Here is a 23,558-nt window from a genome sequence, read left to right as displayed (position 1 = left end):
AAATTACACAAGCACCCATTTAGTCCACATACATACAAATGTTAGTATATTCTCTAACATTTATACTTTAATAATACAAAAGTACTATTATTTTCAATTTCTATAACAATTTCATTCTATATTATAATTCGGGCTCATTAGTATCAATACCCATACCATAGTATCGACTTCTATACTATGGTATTGATACTCCCTTTCAGTATGGATACCATTTCGACATTCTAGAATCCATGGCATCGATACTTTTTTTTACCGAAATTTTGGTCAAATTTCCTTACTTACCCTCCAACAATATTATTAAAGTCTTCCTTACTTATCCCAACTAACTTTCCTTCATATATCTTCTTATAACATCTAAATCTCCAAAGCTCAAACTAAAACCCATACCACTTTTTTCTAACTGTTTTAATTAAATCCAAGGCTTCTAATCTCTTATTTACTTCTTTGACAAGTCAATTCTACTAATAAACCCCATAAAACTCATATTCCAACATATCATTCAAAGCTCATTTTCTTCATCTCAAATATTTACTAATCACTTAGTTTTAATCCCATTTAAAACCATCTTTAAGCTTCCAAATCACTTAAGGTTTCAAAACTAGCCCATAAACTAAAAGAAAAACCAATTTGAAGAAGCTTAGATTTGGCTATAGAGGAGAGCACGGGTAGCAAGAGGAGAAGATAACTTAGTTACTTACCTTTTTTTTCCTCTTCTTAATTATCCTAACTAAAAATAACTTTTAAATCCATTTCATTCTAAAAGAGCAAAATGCCCTGCCATTCTTCAATTCTTACTAAGTCTTAAGCACTCATTCATTTTCTTATACTTGACCATTTATTCGCTTAAATCTTTCAATTTTAAATCATTTCAATATAGTCACTAACCTGATATTTAGGGTATTACATGGTTCAATCAATGATGAGTCATAGTGATATTCTGACTGCTTTCAGGGGACATGCACTTGAAATAGCTACTTCACCTAAAATCGCATTCCATCTAAATAGGCTCAAAAGACACCAATAGATATAGATTGGGAAGTAACCTAGTATGTCTTTTACGAAGATTTGGGGTTGCGAAGCTATCAAACATCAAATGTCTACAAAGCTCAACTTAAATCTCATAAGTGTATATTTGTTTTGAAATCCTAAAAAAACTAAAGGATATTATTTCTTCACCCTAACAAGAATAAATTTTGTTACTCAAATAGGAGTTTTTCTCGAAAGAGAATTTCACTCAAAGAAAGGAATGTAGAAAATTTGAACTTGGAGAAGTCCAACAACATGTCAATGAACCAAGGTTAAACAAGTTCCATAAATTGTTGAGGACAATCACAAATCTATAAACACAACCATTGGAGAGATCCACAAAAGAATGCCATGTACCCGAGAGTAAAAATTTCTCATTACCATGCATGGAGACGTTCTTATTATGATCAAGATGATCCTATAACTTATCAAGAGTAGTGAAGAGGCCATACTCTAAGAAATAGCAATAAGTCATGAGATCTAAAATGGATTCCAAGTATGGAAACAAATTATGGAATTTAGTTGAACCACCTGAAGGATCAACTTATAGGTTGTAAATGGTTTTCAAGAAGAAAATTGACATAGATTTTAATGTAAAATATACAGGGGCGATTGGTCACTAAAGGTTTTCAATAAGTTCATGGTATAACTATGACAAAACATTCTCTCTTGTAGCTTAGTTTAAGTAATATGGATCTTGCTTGTACGTGGGTTATGAAATTTGACAAATGTACATCAAAATCGTGTTCCTTAATGGAAAAACTGAAGAGGATGTGTATATGACACAACTTGAGGTTTTGTCGCTCCTAGAAATGTTGGAAAGTTTTATAAGCTACAAAGGATCATTTATGAACTAAAGTAGGCTTCTCGAAGCTGGAATCTTTGTTTCACTGATGCAATCAAAGAGTTTGGTTTTTATCATAAACAAATATGAGCCTTGTGTTTATAAGAAGGCTAGTGGGAGGATTGTTACTTTCCTTATCTCGTATGTAGATGACATACTCATGATAATAAATGATATACCTATTTTACAGTCTGTTAAGACTTGGTTAGGTAATTGGTTTTCTATGAAAGATTTTGGGGAGGCAACGTATTTCTTAGGAGTCAAGATCTATAGAGATAGACCAAGACGACTCCTAGGTCTGAGAGACATATATTCACAAAGTGCAAAAATGTTTAGCATGGAAGAGCCCAAGAAAGGATTTCTACCTATGAGGCATGTCATATCACTTTCAAATAAAATGTGTCCTTTGACTCCACAATATAGAGAATGAATGAATAAGATTCCATATGCTTCCACCATTGTTTCCATCATGTATTGTATGTTATGTACTCATCCCGATGTATCAGATGCTTTAAGCATGACCAGACAATCAAGTAAATCCGGTGAAGGTCATTGGGTAGCAGTTAAAATATCCTTAAGTACTTGAAAACAAGGATACATTTCTTGTATATGGAGGTGAATAATAGCTTAGTGTAAAGGGTTACACGGATGCAAGCTTCCAATTAACAAGGGACACACAATTGCAATCATATTTTTTGTTTTATCTTAATGGAGGTGTTGTGAGATGGAAGAGTTTAAAGTAAGACACATTAGCTTATTCTAAAATAGAGGCAGAATACATTACAACCAGTGAAGCATCAAAAGAGGCTGTTTGGATGAAGAAGTTTATATTTGAAGTAGGGGTTGTTCCCAGTATATCAGATGCTATAGAAATCTATTATGATAACAATGGAGCCATTGTGCAAGCAAAGGAACCTAGATCTCATCAATGATCCAAACATATTCTGAGTTGCTTTCATCTCATTCGAGATAACATAGATCGGCGAGATATGCAGATATACAAAGTACACATATATAATAACATTGATGATCCCCTGACGAAGCCTCTAGCATAGCAGAAGCATGATCGTCACACTGAGTCCCTCGATATTAAATTTATGAGTGATTGGTCTTAGTGCTAGTGGGGTATTGTTAGAGTATGCTCAAAGACCAATCATGAGATGATTTATGATACTTTTACTTTACCTTTTTTATTGAATAAATACATTGCCACTATTATTTTCAGTTGTATTTCTTTGCTTAACATAAACTGAAATATAATAACATCCATGTAATAATATGATTATTATTAAAGATCCTCAATCAGGTATTATTATGGGCATGGACAATAATAATATGTTTAAGGCTAACATGGAGTTGATTGATGACAATGAGTTGTCATTGGTATAGAGATGTCAAAGTCGATACATGAGTATATTGTTAGAGAATAATATATTTATTGACCTTTTATGACATGTTCTTGGATTATTATGTGACGATCAAAACGTTGCTCATGGTGATGATAATATATGATCCTCAGACTTGCGATTATTACTATTTCAACATATTTGTTGTATGTTTTGATATAGTTAAACATGCTCCATAATTGGTTGCACTATAAGACTAATATTGAACATATCACGATATATGTAGTGAGATGTGATCAAGATAGGATTTGTCCTTCCTACATAATGGGAAATATCACAGGCCACTTAATTGAGTGAGACTATAAATGCATGGCCATTTTTGAATAAGTTGATACGAGATATCATAAGTTGTTTTTTTTTTAGTCTACTCTAGATATTAAGAAATAATAGATGGGCTATACAAGTGTGATTATTTTAAGACTTGTGCCTATTCTAGATATAAAGGACAAAGGATGTAATACATAAGAGAGTTGGTCACGAATATGTTGTGTCAGATCATGACTTTCTGTAACTTAGGTGATAATGATATATTGCTAGATATCCCTCATTGTTTATAATGCTACAATAGTTCTAATAATAACTACTAATGTTACAAGAACCAACAGGATCACACCCCAGGGTTGAAAAGATCAATTTATAAGTATGTTACACAAGTACAATTTTATTATACACGAATAAATGTATAATTAATATGATATAATGCGTATAATTTTAATATACATAAAAATCATTGAATTTATATTAAAAAGAATATTTAGAGTAATTATATTCCTTTTATAAAATTCAGAATAAAAACCCTAAAGGTTATGGCAATGCATATAATAGATTATCGGTATAGTAACTACTTTAATCTTACTGAACGAAATTGTTCAAAACAATTTTTGAGAAAAGAAATTGCTCTCAACTGCTATCAACCGAGTAAATTGAGTAGAGGCCGAGATATTTTTGTGGAGGCTTGCGATTCAAACTGTTTGTGATTGCATTGTCTTGCTTTTTTTCAAGGAACCCGAGGTGAAATCTCATCCCTTCCTCCTGAGTTTAGTTTTTATCATGAATGGATCATTGGTGAGACTGTCAGGTTTGTTTTTGCTACACCATGGGGTGTGCTAACGGTCTCAACATACAAAACTAAGCTTGTCATATGGGATACACCAATTTTAATTGTGAAAAAAAAGATGAGTCTATGAAATTATGCATGGATTATCATTAGTTAAACAAGTTAAAAGTGAAGAACAAGTATCATATTATGAGGATTGATAATCTTTTGATCTGTGAAAAGCTACATTGATGTTCTCCAAGATTGATATTTTATCTGGATATTATTAGTTAAAGATAAGGAAGATGATCTTCCTAAGATAGTTTTTCGGAATTCAATATGGTCACTATGAGTTTGGGGTAATGCCATTTGGTTTAACGTATGTTCCTGTGACATTTATGGATTTAATAAACCAAGATTTCAATTATACTTGGATTAATTGGTGGTTGTGTTCATTGATGATATTTTGATTTATTAGAAGTCTGATGAGTGTTCAGAATCGTTAATATCTGTTCGTTATTTCTTCGATTTTGTGAAGTTATTGCTGTTGATTTGGTTGTGTTATGTCTATTTTCGTGCAGGTCCTTACTTTCCAGAATTGGTGCTAAAACGGGCGAATTCTGCATTTTTTTTATTATTTGGTCACGGCTGGAGACATGGGCACGACGCGGTCTGACGTGGCAGTTTCTAGAAGGTCCAGTCAGCTGCGGTTTCTAGAAGACTTCGTCTGCACGCCTTCTGGAAGATTGACGAGCAGAGTTGCATTAGGAGACTAGTTTAAGTTTGAATTTAAATTTAAAAACAATTATCTTTTGTATTATTTTATTATTTTCTTTGTTTATCCTTTAGGCTTTGAGAGGCTGTAAATACCCACTTGGGGTAAGCCTAAACTCATCATTCGAAATACATTTTTCTTTTCTCTCTAGTTTTTATAAAAGCTTTTCTTTTTGCTTTTCAAGTTCTTTTCATTTTTCTTATTTTCAAGTTTTGTTTTTATGCTAAGTATGACTTTTTTCATGCTTAGCTAAATTTTTCATAAGCCGAGAGATGTCGTGATGATTCAATTCCAACGGGAGAATTGAAACGGTCCCTTAATATCTTCGGAATATCTCTCTCAATCTCTGCGCTTATTTTTCAAAATCAAAACAGTTTTCAAAATCAAAGATTGACTTTGGTCAAGAGGTTGTTGTGATTAAACGTGTGGGAGGAAGATTCGACTTATAGAAAGCAATTCGACTTCTTGGGAACACACTTGGCGAGATAGCTTCACCAAGAGGGATTTGAGATCAGAATTGACGGTTATAAAAGCAACAATCCGAGTCGGACGCCACGAACTTAAACGGTAATTGATCTACAACAATTGATGTTGTTAGAATCAATTACCGAAGCCAAAATCAAAGATTGCCTTGGGTTTGTTGTGATTAAACGTGTGGGAGGAAGATTCGACTTATAGAAATCAATTCGAGTTCTGGGAACACACTTGGCGAGATAGCTTGAGTCAAAGCGAAGCTTGAGGCTATTTTCACAGTATTTATTCATAACCTTATTTCTCATATTTTACTTCAATTGCTTTATTTAATCGTCTTATTACTATTTAAATCTCATTCTACCAAAACCCCCCATTCTACTATCTTTCACCCGCCTTAGACCAATCAAACATTAAATTAAGAATTATTCAAGTCCCTATGGATTCAACCCTACTTCTCTACGCTATGAATTTTTCTTTAATTATTATCCGAGAAGAAGGAATTTATTTTGACATCAAACGACAGTTGTCAAATTGCCGCCGTAGCCGGGGACTTCGCCAAAGTTACTAATTTTTTTTTTTGTTTTTTGATTTATGGCCAGGACTAATCCGGGGACATTAGTGGAGTACAACCCGGAGATCGAAGCTAAGCTAGGAGACTCCACGCACAGCACTTCGAGAAAGAGGAGACAACAATCAGATCCAGAAGAAAATCAAATTCAGGTAATACAATCCTGATGGCCGAACCTACTATTCGGGAGTTAGCTGGCACCCCCACTGAATAAGGACCTATGTGCATTAATTTTCCCCAAGGCGAAACTCCATACCAGTTGAAAACCGGTCTTATTATCTCCTCCCTACATTCCGCGGATTACCAAACGAGGATCCACACAAACATCTCAAAGAATTTCACATGGTATGCTCTAGCATGACACCACAGAGAGTAACCGAGGATCAAATCAACTTAGAACTTTTCCTTTTTCTTTAGCCGATTCAGCTAAGGAGTGGTTATTTTATATTCCTCATAATTCTATTACTACATGGGCTCAATGACTCGTTGTTTTTCTTGACAGGTTTTTTCCCTGCGGCAAAAGTAAGTGAATTACGAAGGAAAATACTTGGAATCAAGCAACTTGATGGAGAGTCGCTCTACTACTGGAGACGGGTTTAAGAAATTATGTTCTAGTTGCCCAACATGGGTTATCCAAACAAACACTCTTCAATACTTTACGAAGGACTATCTCCCCTGGAAATGAAGATGATCGATGCAGCCAGCGGTGGAGCCTTGGTGAATATGACTCCTACTGAAGCAAGAGACTTAATATCGATGATGGCTGCAAATTCCCACAGTTCCGCGCAAATAATGAACCTTCCGAAGGGTCATGAGATAGTTCATCTTCCTTGGAAAATAAAATTGATAAGTTAACTGAAGTCGTAAACTCTCTTTGTTGCAGGAAAGACAGGACAAAACCGATTATGTGGAATATGTGCACTACCTGATCATCCAACAACGGTTTCCACTGATTCAAGACGATGCAACAACTCAAGTCACGTAGTCGGAAACTTCCCGGGACCTCCCCAAAAAGCTTATAATCTTTACGGTAATACATACAACCAGGATGTAGGGATCATCCGAACTTCAGTTATGCGTAGAACCCGAGACCGAATCAAGGCTATCAAGCGAGACCTTCACCACAACAAAGTCGCCAAAGACATCACTAGAATGATTGTCGAAAGGTTAGCACTATCCCAGGAGAAATTCCAGACCCGAACTGAAGCCCACTTCTAAGAGATGGACAAGCAATTGAGCCAACTGGACTCAAACCATTGGGAGATTAGAGTCACAAGGTAAACTTTCGTCTCAAACTGAAGTGAATCCGAGGGAAAACGTAGCACCATCACCCTTCGGAGTGGTACAATAGTAGCGCCACCTATCCCATCGAACCAAGTCCAAAAAGAAAAGAAGACCAATGACGCAAGATCCCAGAATGAGAATGAAGAAGAACAAGTGGACGATCCGACGCCATCTCCCTATGACGTGCCACCACTTTTCCATCAAGGTTAGTTAAAAGGAAAAAAACCGAAGAAAAGGAAATTAGACGTACTTCGGAAGGTGGAAGTTAATATACCTCTCCTTGAGGTTATCCCAAAAGTTCCAAGGTATGCCCTTTTTGAAGGATCTCTGTAGAACAAAGAGGAAGCTTACCGGAGTCAAGAAAGTAAGCTAGGAGCGACGTCTCAGCCGTTTCCAACGAAAGTTACCACCTAAACTGAAGGACCATGTATGTCGCAATCCCTTGTAAAATTGTAAGGAGATTAAACGAGCTATATGTGACCTTGGTGCATCAATTAATGTAATGACTCTATATGTCTATAAAATGGTCACTAATGATCCTTTGAAGGATACAAACATTTCGATACAGCTTGCCGACAGGTCGGTAATCTATCCTGAAGGACTCTTGGAGAATCTATGGTGGAAGTAAACGACTTGATATTTCCAGCCGATTTTTATAATCGACATGGAGAATGAACGCACGAGCACATCGTCCGATATTCTTTTGGGGCGCCCTTTTCCTGAGCACTGTACACAAAAATGACGTGAGAAGCGGAATTTTAACTATGGAGTTTGACGGTGAGATCGTTAAATTTGACGTATATAGGCAATGAGATATCCTGATAAAGTGGAAAGTTAAATTCTGTCACTCAATTGATCCTTTGGCTGACGAATTTTTAAAGACTAATTTCTCTTTTGATATATGCAGGAGCTGGAGGGTCATGATGAGAACGTGAATTATGATCATATAGAATTGAATTTGATTTCTTCTAAAATCTTACCTTCTGTTCTGCAGGCACCCGAAGTTGAACTTAAATAATTGCCTGACCACTTGAAATACGCCTTCCTCGGACCAAACACTCTACCAGTAATCATATCAAAAGGGTTATCCGAAGAGGAGGAAAAGACTTGATCATGGTTTTGCGCCTAACAAGGGGGCTATAGATGGACCATCACTGACAAAAGGTTTGAGTCCATCTACTATGCATAAAATTAAACCGAGAGAAGTGCAACCAACACGTGAGGGTCAACGCCAGCTGAATCCACCAATGATGGAAGTGGTAAAAAAGGAGATACAAAACTCCTAGATGCAGATATATATATCCAATTTTGAATAGCAAGTGGTAAGTCCGTACATGTTCCTAAAAAACTGGAGTTACTGTGGTTGAAAATTCGGAAAGAGAACTTGTACCAACGAGTTCAGAATGGATGGAGAGTCTGCATCGATTACAGGAAGTTGAATTCGTTAACTCGGAAATACCATTTTCCTCTTCCATTTATAGATCAAATGATAGAACGATTAGCCGGTAAATCTCATTATTGTTGTCTTGATGGATTTTCAGGTTTTTTTCAAATTCCAGTAGCACCTGAAGATCAAGAAAAAACGACATTCACATGCCCCTTCGGTACCTTTGCCTACCGACGTATGCCTTTCGGACTTTGCAATGCACCTGCCAAATTCCAAAGGTGTATGATTAGTATTTTTTTGATTTTGTTGAGAAATGTATTGAGGTCTTCATGGACGACTTCACTGTTTACGATAATTCATTCAAGGAATGTCTATTAATTTGAAAAATGTGTTGCGTCAGTGCCTAGAATTTAACCTTGTTTTGAATTATGAAAAGTGTCACTTTATGGTGATAAAGGTTTGATTCTAGGGACATATTGTTTTGTCCAAAGGAATTGCGGTAGATAAGGCAAAAACGGATATCATACGTTCGCTTCCTTACCCCACTTCGGTGAGGGAAATTCGTTCTTTCCTTGGTCATGCAGGTTTTTACCGTAGATTCATTAAGGACTTCTCTAAAGTAGCGCAACCATTGTGCGAGCTATTACAGAAGGATAAAATCTTCAATTTCGACCAAAAATGCCAACAATCGTTCGACGTATTGAAGGAAAAGTTAGTGTCGGCACCCATAGTCCAACCGCCAAATTGGGACTTTCCCTTCGAAGTTATGTGTGATGCTTCGGATGGAAGCGTTGGGGCTGTGCTCGGACAAAGATCGGGAAAGAACCTCACGTTTCGCTTATGCATCCCACCTTGGATTCCGCACAACGGAATTATTCAACAACCGAAAAAGATTGCTTGCCATTTTTTGCATTAGACAAATTTCGATCATATCTTCTTGGCACTAAAGTTATTGTTTTCTCCGATCATGCAGCCTTGAAGTACTTGCTCAGCAAAAAGGAGGCGAAACCACGACTAATCCGTTGGATCTTGCTCCTCCAAGAGTTTGATTTGGAAATCAAGGACAAGAAAGGATGTGAGAACTTAGTAGCCGATCACTTAAGCCGGCTTCCAATCACTGAGGTTGATTCTCCCATTCGTGAAGAATTCCTGGAGGAAATCTTGATGATGGCGCAAACATCAATACATTGGTTTGTAGATATAGTTAATTACTTAGCTACAGGGAAGTTACCATCTGATTTAACGAGAGCCGAAGTAAATCGCATTAAGAGAGAATCTCGTTTCTTCATTTGGGATGATCCATATGTTTGGAAGCATTGTTCAGACCAGGTAATTCGTCGATGTGTTCCTGAAAGCGAGGTAAGCTCAATCTTAAATTTTTGTCATTCTTATCCATGTGGTGGACACTTTGGACCGAAACGAACTGCTCATAAAGTCTTGGAATGCGGATTCTTTTGGCCTTATATTTTCCGTGATGCCTACTTGTTCTACAAAACTTGTGACAATTGTCAACGTGTAGGTAATTTGAGTCGAAGAAACGAAATGCCCCTTCATCCTATACATATATGCGAAATATTTGATGTTTGGGGACTTGACTATATGGGTCCATTTGTTTCTTCTTTTGGCAATTGTTATATAATTCTTGCGGTTGATTATGTTTCGAAGTGGGTGGAGGCTAAGGCCACTTGAAACAACGATGCTAAAACTACTGTTCAATTTCTAAGAATTGTATTTTTCCAGGTTTGGTACACCGAGAGCGATAATAAGCGATCGTGGCACACACTTCATCAATCGAGTAATTGATGTACTTATGAGGAAGCATGGAGTGAATCATAGAATTACCACGGGTTATCATCCGCAAACGAACGGACAAGGGAAAGTTTCAAACCGCGAAATCAAGATGATTCTTGAGAAAATAGTTAAGCCAAATCGCAAGGATTGGAGCTTGAAATTGATTGACGCTCTGTGGGCTTATCGGACTGCATACAAAGGACCTATTGGCATGTCACCATACCGCCTTGTGTTCGGTAAGCCGTGCCATTTGCCTGTCTAGTTAGAACACAAGGCATATTGGTCCGTAAAACAGTGCAATATGGAGCTAGAAGCGGTTGGCGAAACACGGAAGTTACATATACAAGAGCTTGAGGAAATTCGGAGAGATGCTTACACAACGCAAAATATATAAGGACAAAACAAAGAATTTCATATCGAAAAATTGTTTCTAAATCTTTTTCTATCGGACAAAAAGTTCTTCTTTTTAACTCAAAATTAAAACTTTTTGTAGGTAAACTTTGGTCAAAATGGAACGGACCTTATACAGTAACTGGAATATTTCCTCATAGTGCAGTCGAAATTGAAGATAATTCGGGCACTCGGTTTAAATTCAATGGACACAGGGTTAAGCCATATTATGCGAATAGCAAAGTTTGCTTAATTGAAGATCTCAACTTGGAAGAACCTGTAGTCTGAATCAGGTCGTCGAGCTAACGACGTTAAATAAAGCGCTTCATGGGAGGCAACCCATTATTTTTCGTTAAATTTTTATTTTTAATTTTTTTTGTTCGACCAGGCGTGTTTAATTTATTTTTTTTTATTTTTATTTTGCAGAAACCAAATATTTTTATTCGAACTTAAACGACGAAGAGTTGCAAAATTTCCATTCGAAAAGTTCTAAACCCGGAACTTACAATGCACGATCGAGCAGAGAGGGAACAAAAAAGGAGAAGCCTGTGCGCGCCGTTTAATTAATGGCGCATGTTAGCAGAACCCAAGGGGGGACTCGGCGCACGTTAGCGAAACCAAAATATTTCTTCCCCCCCCTTTGATGATTATGCCGCCCACCTTATCCTCTCCCCCAATTTGATATTGCGTGGACCCCAACCTATCACCATCTATCCATTTTTTTTCAAATTTCAAACACTTTATCATTAAACAAATTAAACCCATTTTGACTCAAACTCATCTCCTATGCACGGCAGTATCAACTTCAACCCAAGTCACATAAACTTCCTCTCCTTATCATCTCCTACTCGACAACCCCCCAAACGCACGTCTCCTCTTTATCATCGCCGGCGGCTACGACACACCACGCTTCTCCTTATCCCGCTATGGTACGCACGCGAAACCGACCCGATGCCACCGACGCCCTGCCTCCCACCATACTTGGAGGACGACGCCGCTCAAACGCCCCGGCGTTCATCGAGGTGCCAATCGACTCCGATTCCCAACCGCCACAACCCCGGTTCGATCAACATAAAGTTATGACCCGGCTCCGATATCACCATACCATTCGGCATTTGTGCCAACCGCCTCCTTCCGTCTCGGTCCAAGCACATCTCGTCGCCCATCCCAATCTGCGATCTCCATCTCCGTCGTTTCACTCCATGCCAACTGAGGCAACGTCATCTCACTCACGACGGACAGCATTCCTGTCATACTCGATGCACTCGGCGACATCGGATAATGCTCCCGAGGTAAACTCTAGCCCCGTATCAATTCAACCTTTGCTAATGTACCACCCTGTCTATGGTTTTACAGAGGACTTAACTGCCAGATTTCCACCCCCGGATCCATCACTCGCGACATCCAGCTCTCGGCAACACCACGACCGTGATACTTTGCCAACCCATCCATCTAGCTCGGGGACGTACCCGACAGCCCGCCACCAACCCACGAAAACCCAAAGCGCAACCGTCAAAGACGATCATAAGCAGTTCCCCCCGAAGAGACGATGCACAGCTATTTACAATTCTCCAATGACGAACTGATACTTTAGATGAGCGTTGCTTGGATTCCATGGGCCTACTTGCCGGAACCCCAACTGCACCTTACTTCGTTCCACCGGGTGTCCTCACTCCTCGCAGCGAGCACGTCTTCACTCGTTGACATACACCAGCACTGCCTTCTGCAGCACCACGCCCAGATATGCAGTCACAAATTGATGAAGTCCACGACCGCCTCCACTCTATCGAGACAAATATCACAGAAATTCTCTCATACCTCTGTCCTAGCACCTCTCATCGCGGTCGAGGTTGTGGTCGCGGTCGACACTAGATCAGGGGATACTCTATTCCTTCTCTTGTATTTTAATTTTTTGTTTTGAGGAAAAACGCTTTAACTGAAAGGGGAGTAGAGTGTATGATTGAATTTCCTTTCGTTTGTCTTTATGCTTTGAATCTAGTATGTGTTAGTTGAATTGGTCAGAAATTTCATTGATTGTCTTTGTCTTGGTGAAAATTTTTGGAATGCTATGCTTGTTTGGGAACACATGATTATTTAGGTTATGATATTCTTGATAATGGATAGCATGGATTGTGATAAGTTGGTATTTTTGTGATATTCCGTGATTTTTTTGGTTGAAATGTGATTAGCTCAATGCATGAAAACAATTTGGTGAGATTTGAGCCTTTACGAGCATATCATTTTTGCTCTCATTTTGTTTGATTGAGTGTGTCGAATTTGACATTGGCATTCTAGAACCTGCATGTTAAATATTGTCGAGATACACATGAACATGATGCTTAAAATGATTTGGGCACCTTAGGATTAACCATTCCGTTTCCCCACTAAATAGCTACCCATGCATATTTTCCCTTAGTTAACCACTTTGAGCCTATTTCCAATTCTTTGTTTCCACTATTCATAAACCCGAGCCTTTTTATTTATCCCTCTTTTCTACCTTTTTCAGGGCAAGTGAATAATTTTACCATTGTATTCTCCATCACAAAAAATGTTGAAAAAAATAGCAGTTCGAAAAAGAAAAAAAAACTGTTCGAAAAAAAAGACATGAAAGAAAAAATGGAAAACAAAACAACAAAAGTGTGAAAAAGAAAAAATGCATTTCAACGAGAAAATTGTTGTTTGATATGTCGTCTTTTTATCTTGTTGTGCTTAATGTTTTGATGGAGTTGAGATTATTATTTGTTAGTTCCTTGCCTTGAATTTTAGCCATATATTTAGCCTTTTCCCACCTTTACCTAAGCCACGTTACAACCAATAAAAGACCCTTTGATTATGCATCTTGTTCTTATTAGTAGTGGAGATTTGATTTACTTGCAGGCTTATGGTAATATCGTGTCGATTCTGACATTGAGCTTTCTTTACCCCAAACACTTGAGTGATTTGAGTGAATCCCGGTAAGGTATTGAGTTATGAGCATTGAGATTTATGAATGAATGGATATTAAATTGCACTGACTTGTTCTCTACCTTGCTTCCTTGAATATGAAACTTGACAAAGAACGTTTAATGAAGTTTTGACTGATTTGGTTAATCATACTTGACGACAAGCATGAGATAAGTGGGGGGAATTTGATGAGTGTTCAGAATCGTTAATATATGTTCGTTATTTCTTCGATTTTGTGAAGTTATTGCTGCTGATTTTGTTGTGTTATGTCTATTTTGTGCAGGTCCTTACTTTCCAGAATTGCTGATAAAACGGGAGAATTCTGCATTTTTTTATTATTTGGTCACGGCTGATACATGGGCACGACGCGGTCTGACATGGCAGTTTCTAGAAGGTCCAGTCAGCGGCAGTTTCTAGAAGACTTCGTCTGCACGCCTTCTGGAAGATTGACAGACTAGTTTAAGTTTGAATTTAAATTTAAAAACAATTATCTTTGTATTATTTATTATTTTCTTTGTTTATCCTTTAGCTTTGAGAGGCTATAAATACCCACTTGGGGTAAGCCTAAACTCATCATTCGGAATACATTCTTCTTTTCTCTCTAGTTTTTATAAAAGCTTTTCTTTTACTTTCAAGTTCTTTTCATTTTTCTTATTTTTAAGTTTTGTTTTTATGCTAAGTATGACTTTTGTCATGCTTAGCTAAACTTTTCATAAGCCGAGAGTTGTCGCGATGATTCAATTCCAACGGGAGAATTGAAATGGTCCCTTAATATCTTCAGAATATCTCTCTCAATCTTTGCGCTTATTTTTCAAAATCAAAACAGTTTTCAAAATCAAAGATTGACTTTGGTCAAGAGGTTGTTGTGATTAAACTTGTGGGAGGAAGATTCGACTTATAGAAAGCAATTCGACTTCCTCGGAACACACTTGGCGAGAGAGCTTCGCCAAGAGGTATTTGAGATCGGAATTGACGGTTATAGAAGCAACAATTCGAGTCGGACGCCACGAACTTAAACGGTAATTGATCTACAACAATTGATGTTCTTAGAATCAATTACCGAAGCCGGAATCAAAGATTGCCTTGGGTATTCGGTATATAAGATAGAGTCACAAGGATAGCCCTTGTAGACAAAGTAACCGACGTGAATCCCGAAGAGAAAATCTTATTCGATGATCTACGGAAATTGAGTCAAAGCAAAGCTTGAGGCTATTTTCACAGTATTTATTCATAACCTTATTTCTCCTATTTTTACTTCAATTGCTTTATTTAATCGTCTTTATTACTATTTAAATCTCTTTCTACCCAAAACCCCCCATTCTACTGTCTTTCACGCCTGCCATAGACCAATCAAACATTAAATTAAGAATTTTCCAAGTCCATGTGGATTCGACCCTAGTTCTCTACGCTACGAATTTTCCTTTAATTATTATCCGAGAAGAAGGAATTTATTTTGACATCAAAACGACAGTTGTCAAATTCCAAGGAAGAGCACAATGTATATCTTTATATGGCTTTTCCAACTCTTAAGGAGAAAAGTTGTATGCTAAGTTGGCAAAGGGAAAATGTTGGTTGTCTAAGGTTGCATTCATTGGCCATGTGGTCTTAGTAGAGGGGATGCTAATAGACCTTAAGAAAGTACAAGCTATAGTTTAATGATAAAGTCCAAATAATGTTTTTGAATTTTGAAGGTTCTTGGGACTTACTGGTTATTATCCAAGGTTCATGAAGAACTTTTGATGGTTGTTTTCCCTCTGGCCAAGCTCTTGAAAAATGATGAGCTATTCATTTGGATTGATAGGTGCAAAGAAAACATCAAGATGTTAAAAATAATACTAATGTAAGCTCCTGGGTTAGTATAATCCAATATGAAAAATATTCTGTGATTTATAGTAATGCCTCTCATAATGGTATGGGATGCGTGCTCAAGAGGAAAAATTATGGCTTATGATTCATAGCCACTAAGAATCATGAAAGAAATTATTCGACTAGAGATCTGGAGTTATCAACAATGTGTTTACTTTATTGATCACCCACTATCTATATGGTGAATGACGTTATGTCTATACATATCTTAAAATTCAAATGTATATGTTAACTCGAAGGAGTGAAAATATAGGAAATGCATTGAATTCCTTAAAGAATGATGATGTGCTTATCGACTATAATCAGGAAAGGCTAATGTGATGGCTGATACAATAAAGCTGAAAGACTCTTCCATTTTGATAGTTTTGAATACGTGATTGTCTTTAAAGAAATATGATGTTTTGACTATAAAATTAAAGTTAAAGCCTATGTTGCTAGATCAAGTAAAGGATCTTTAGAGAAAAGATGAAATTGCGGTGATTGCCAAAAATAGAACAAGTGGAAAAAGTTGAAAACAAAGACCTTGAAGTTGACTCTGATGGATATTTGTATTATTAAGGAAAGAATCGATATTAGTAGTATGTATGGAAAGATCTATTACTGAGTTTGTTTCTAAATGCTTAATATGTCAACAAGTTAAAGTAGATCGTCAAGTGCCTTTGGATTATTGTAATCGATTTTCATCCCTTCGTAGGAATGAGAATGAGTTAAATAGAATTTTTAATAGGTAAAGATTATTTAAGATAATCTCAAGGTAGTTACCGATCGATAAAAGTCTTATTTAGATTGGAAAGGAAAAAGATATATGTTAAAGTGGTGATAAATGTTTCTTAAAGTATCGATCAGATCATTCTCATGTTATCATTCCAGATGATATTAATATACAGTCAGAATTTGACTTACAAGGAATTGACACTTATTAAAGTTCATTAGAGAAATCAAAAGTTGGAAAAACTAATTGGAACGAAGAACAAGATATGAAAAAGAATATACTTACCTATTTTCATCAGGTGCGTTTTGAAAATTTGAGGGAGAATTTTCTTAAGAGGGAAGAATTGTAATACCCTAAAATTTTGGTTAGCGACCAAAATGTAATTTTTGAAAGTTTAGTGGATAAAGTATAAACTTAGGAAAAGTATAGGGACCAAAGTGGTAATTTTCCTAAAAAGAAATTTTATCCCATAAAAAATAGTTCACCCCCAAGAATGATGCTTTTGTAGGAATTAGAGTTTTGATACGACTATTGTATTAAAAGCTATAAAGTGTTAAAGTCTGGTAAAATTTCGGTAAATCAGATCGAATAGAATTTTTGAAGATATTTGAAGGATATTAAATTAACCTTAAAAAATATTATTTCCACATTTTTAAAATGATTGAAAATAATATGGATCATTGGATTTGAGAATTTATTTTCATGTTAAATTTGAACCGTTGGATGAAAAAACATGATTGAAATTTTTGGAAAGTTGCATAGATAAAGTTGTCAAGGGTATACTATTTTGTTCATATTTGACTTTGGAAGGTGATAACCAATACATGGCATGGTATGGATGTAATTATCAAGTTTCATTAATGGTAAATTTGTCATTTCCCATTAAATGAATTTAAAATTCATTTAAGCATAAATAAATGACAAATTAACATGAATTTCACTAGAAATTTCATGAGAGATGTTCATTTTCATCCTTTTGGGACTGAACCATAAACCCTAGATAAGAATATATTTATCATTTTGAGAAATTTCCTTTGGATTTTGGATCGAATTGTGAAAAAAATTATCCTATTAGAAAAACTATATCATTTGGTACCATTATTACATGCTAATCTTGCTTTAATGTCAAGTTCCCAAATTTTAGGGTTTATATACATGTTAAGGTTTCATGAATTGATGATGGATTTTGAGGATTTTGATGTTGTAGAATCATTTCCAAGCTTGAATGATGATTAAAACCCTAGAGATGTTTCTTGTGTATTCGACCTAAACCTTAAATTTGGGGAAGTTTGTGTTTTAATGAAATTTGGTTAGGGGTTTAATTGTAGAGACTTGGAAATGATGATTAGAGGCTGATTTCATGCTCGAATCAATTGAAATGAAGTGAAAATCATGAAACCCTACCCCTAAGATATTCAGCCTAAGCTTTTAAAAGTGAGAAAAATTATGTAAGGGTTGGAAATGATGTAAAAAGGATTCTACAAGCTTTAAAAAGTTATAGGGACCTTTTTGTAATTTTATGAAAGTTAGGGGACCTATTCGATATCAATGGAAAATTATGGGATCAATGTGTAATTGTTTAATACTTGATGGTCTATGCTAGAAATTAATGTTAAAGTGTTGACATTTATGTTAGATTGTGAAATTGGATTATTTTAGAAAGTTGGTAAAAGATGAGGTTCAAATCACAAATATAGAAAAGTTGGGAACTTAAGTGAAAATGTTATGTGAAGTTTGGATAAAAAGGAACTTGAATGTTAAAATGGAGGTGTTAAGGACAACATTTATATTGTGACATGGAATTTGTATTGAATGAGCATCAGAAGATTTTTTAGGAATTTATTTTCTATTGATTGCCTATGTTAGTAAGATTATAACATGTGGTTAAATTATATATGTGTTATAAATGGTGTTCATTTAGATTGTGTGCTTCAAATCAAGATCAAACAATATTAAAGACAAGGAGAAGCTTAAGGATGAAATGTGAATTCCTAAGGAAGGTTGCAAGCTAAGGACACCACTTGAATGAATATTTAATTTGTACTTATGTTACTGAACAAACATTGGCTTGCAACGAGCCAGTGAAAGAGTTACTATGATAAGAAGTGACTCCAAATGTTGTGTGATTTTGTGATTTAAGCATACATGTGCATTTGGTGAGCTAATAGAATCAGTGAAGAAGTTAAGGATGCAAATTAGTAAAATCTGCCTAATTTAGGATCTAAACTGTAAGTTTAGAAAATCACCATATATTATACAAAAAATGATTAGAGAATGATTTTTATACCGTTGGATTTGCATAGTAGTCTATTTTGTTTAAAACAAACATATATTGCTTTCGAGGAGTATGAAAGATATGAATTTTTAATCAAGGATAGGTCAAAAACCAAGGCAACAAATTCTGCTCAAAATAGCTTTTGTAAGTCAAATTTGAAAATTCACTATAAATTGTAAATTTGAATTAGAAGAATTACCATATATGGTGAGATTAATATTCAAGTATAGTTTCCATTGGTATAAACAGAATAATTTTGAAGTGTGTAGATTAATACATATTAATATATCTTTGAAGATAGTCAAACATGCCAGAATAAAGTTGTGAAAATTTTGGGATCAAATCAATTCGAAAGCAAAGGATCAAGTTAAAGCTTAGTGAGGCTTATATTTTAAATAATATATAAATATTTCAAAGTGAGTGCAATGCATGCATGACATTATACATGGATGTTTAATACATCATTAGGAAGACTTACAATGGGTCTACCTTGTCTATATTGGCATGATATTTATGTCATTTATTATATGATTGACATGTTCTTAAGATGTCAAAGATTGAATATATAATGCATTGATCACTAATATATATATATATATATATATATATATATATATATATGATGTTAGGCCATGATTGTTATTTCGGGTATGAACTGCCCAATGTTAAGTTATATTGATTACATTGACAAGGATGAAATAACCATAAACTATATGCCCAATTATATCATTGAGGACAGTGGTATAGTTGGCATGCCATAGAGTCCATTAGTAGGATGCATGTAACACCCATCTCCCGTATACCTTTATGTATACAAGATATAAATGTCACATCACCTTTAAAGCAGTTTAAAATACAAAAAGCCATACAAATTTATTTCATTTTGTATTTCGTTATAATTTACTTATAATAAAAACAAGCATCAACTTACATACACAATAAAATAGACATTTAACATTTCACCATTATACATTAGTTTAATTTAAAAGCTTTTTAAAACACTTTTATTAAATCTATTACATGCCATCTAAAATATAACAAAAGTAGACCATTATGTCATACGGTTACTGATGAGGTGACTATGACTTGAATGTCTAATGATCTCCTTACTCCACTGGTATTCCACCTATGCGTGAAATAAACACATGTTAAGTATTACTTAGTGAGGCAAGATTTATCACAATTACAAATCTAAACACCAGTTATTGATTACACTTTACATTTTCAAGGATCTTTCATAATTTTAGCACACAAGGTGCCCAATACAGAAATTCATACACTTAGTATGAGTTTTTTATCATGTTAGCACACGAAAGTTCCCTATACAAAATTCATACACTTAGTATGAATTTCTTCTCATGTTAACACAAAGTGCTCTATACGGAAATCCATACACTTAGTATGAATTTCTTCTCATGTTATCACACAAAGTACCCTATACGAAAATCGATACACTTAGTATGAATTTATTCTCATGTTAGTACACAAAGTACCCTCTGGGAATCACCACACATATATCAATAATTCATAGCATTATGGCTATTGTATCATATATGTACATAATTAAATGCACTCACTAGATCGCCTTGCTTAGATATCCACAATGGAAAGATGATTATTCCGGGACTTAACTTTTGCCTTACTCGACTTGGGAGCTTGATTTCGATCTGGCTTAGACATCCATTCAAGAAATGTACAATATCCATTTTTAGTGTATTCCTTCTCAATTATACCTAAGAAATACTAAAAAATACATATTATTAAATTTCTATCCAATCTCATCTTATCTTAGCGTTTTTAACTTGGTAGTATCGATACCCCTACCATGGTATCGATACTCCTTTAATAGGGTACCGATACCCCTTTTCAGATATCGATACCTAAATTAAATTCGATATTTGCTTGGTATCGATACCCCTTACATGGTTTTGATACTGTTTGAACCAGTATCGATACTTTTTCATCAAATTCATCCCCTTTATGCCTATAGTATCGATACTGTTCTATGGGTACCGATACTCTTGCCTGGATTTCTAGTTTTTAACTCAAGATATACCCAAATTTGGTCAATTTTCTTCGTGTTTACTCCCAACAATGCTATGTAACTTTTCTCTACTTATCCATACTAAATTTCCTTTATTTAGACACTTAAAACATCTAGTATCCCTCAAAATCAATTGATTCTATGAATCACACTTTTTAAAGACCCTTTTTATTTTCTTTTACTATACTTTAGTTTAAACCATAATTCTTAATCATTTTCATCTTTCATTATTTAATAAAATAAATTCTCATATTTTTAAATCATTTCAATTTAGACCTTAAATCAGTATTTGGGGCATTAAAAATCTCTCCTTAATAAAATCCATCCTCAAATTTTAAAGAAATACTTGAAGCAAAAATATGTGGAAACTGGTTTTCCATATCCTCCTCAATTTCCCAGGTAGCCTCTTATACCTTATGATTTGCCAAAGTACTTTGACTAACAAAATCTTTTTGTTATGTAATTCCTTAGTTTCCTTAGCCAAGATTTGTACATGTTTTTCCTCATAAATCAAATCTGGTCGAATTTCTATCACTTCTGGAGTGATAACATGCTAGGGATATGATATGTACCTTTTAAGCATCGATACATGAAAAACATTGTGGATCTTGTCAATGTCCCGAGGCAAAGATAATTGATAAGCCACAGGTCCAACCTTTTTCAATATCTCGTACGGTCCAATGAATCTCGGACTCAATTTTCCTTTTTTCCCAAAATGTAATACATTCTTCCAAGGTGATACTTTGAAAAATACTTTGTCTCCCACTTGGTATTCTATTCCTTTCCTTTTTAAATATGCATAAGATTTCTGACAATCCGAGGCTATCTTTAGATTGCTCTGGATAATTTTCACTTTATCTTCCATATCTTTCATCAAATCCGGCCCGACCAGATCTTGATCTTTCAGTTGAAACCAATTTAATGGTGTTCTGCATTTTCTCCCACACAGAGCTTCATACGGGGCCATCTTAATACTCAATTGATATCTATTATTATACGCAAATTTCGCTAAAGGCAAATACTTTTCCCATGATAACATAAACTCAATCACACATGCCCTTATCATATCCTCTAGTATCTGAATAGTCTGCTTTGACTGCCCATCTGTTTGCAGATAAAAAGTTGTACTAAATTTTAATCGAGTGCCCAATGTCCCATGCAAAGACTTCTAGAATCTTGAAGTGAACCTTGGGTCTCTATCGGACACTATCGATATAAGTACTCTATGCAATCTCACTATTTCTTTTATATAAATCTTAGCATACTTATCCATCGAGTAATCTACTCGAACTGGGATAAAATGAGATGTCTTGGTCAATCGATCTATAAATACTGATAACTCCGTAAAAAGACTTAATTCCTAGTCTTTTCACTTAAGTTATTGCTCGTCTAGACAAAGTACGAATTGCATTTTTAGTTGCATTTAGGTGATATTAGATTGTGGTAGATAAGTTTTGCTTAGGCAAGATTTATTTTGTTTAACTGATGCTGCTGAAGGGAAAGGGTTGTTTGGGTTATGTTTGTGAAGGAATCCTACAGAAGAAGAACATTTCAGTCGTGAGAATGTAAAAGTGCAAAGGCCAACGGAACAGATGAGAACGTGAGGAGTAGGTTTATCTAGACGAGGCAAGATTTAGTTGAGGAAGTCTGAAGCAGGTGTGGCGAAATCACCTATGTCACATGCCAGCTGGATGACCTACTTCATGCGCAAGCAAGCCTCAATTATTCTGACAGCCACCAACCACATTTCTATTTTAAGTCTGGGCAATTAATAATGACTACTTAAGGAAACTCTAAAAGTAGACAAAGACCTAGGAGATCTTTCCGTATAAATAATCAGTCGTAGCCGCCAAAAGAAGAAGAAAGAAAAAAGAGAGAAGAGCTTTACCTAAGCATGAGCAAGCAACTGTAGTGCTTTCCCACTATCTACCCACCAACCTTCCTTTGTGTCCTCCATAGCCAGAGGATAGCAGAGCGGTGATCAAGCCTCGAGATAGGTTGATCACCAAGGCAGGCACAGTGCTGATCATGATTGTCGCGACAGAGCCCCTGGTTTTGGGAGTCGTTATTCCTTTGTTTTTAACTATTTATCTATTTGGGATTGCATTAAACGTTTAATCTTGGATGATCTTTGATAGCACCATTAATTCTTTACTCGGTGTTAAACTTTGTTTTGCCTGAACAATATTTTTATGTTTATGAATGATGAATTGTGTTTCGCTTATGACTGTTTTGCTCATAGTTTAAATATTTTACCTTAGCATTGTAAGAGCATCGAGAGATAGCCTGGGTATTGGTTAAACATGTCTTGGCACTGTAAGAGCATCGAGAGATAGCCTTTTGTCTAGATAAGTGAATCTTGAATTCGAGAGAATTAAGATAGATCAAAGTGAGCAATGAAATGAATCCGAGATGGTGAAGTTCTAACTTGTCTACCTTACAGATAAAGAGTGAGTTTCAAACGACTAAAAGGGATAGATTCTAGAGTAGGATAGACAACGTCTATAGTTAACGCTGAGAAGTATTACCGTAGCAACCATCTCAGAATACCTAGTAATCCTATCAGGCAGCTTAATGAGTCATAATAATTCATTTAAACTGAGAATAATTGTTGTCAAGACAATAGTTTAGCATAAGTGCTCTGTGCATGTCTGAATATGTGAGGTTGTTTGCATTATATTTAAGCCATCACTTGTTTTGTTAGTCTGCATATTAATTTTGCCTAAACCAAACTTTT

This window comes from Hibiscus syriacus, unplaced genomic scaffold, assembly GCF_006381635.1.
Source record: "Hibiscus syriacus cultivar Baekdansim isolate YM2019G1 unplaced genomic scaffold, ASM638163v2 tig00111210_pilon, whole genome shotgun sequence".
NCBI classification, from domain to species: Eukaryota; Viridiplantae; Streptophyta; class Magnoliopsida; order Malvales; family Malvaceae; genus Hibiscus; species Hibiscus syriacus.
This window is presented reverse-complemented; position numbering follows the sequence as displayed.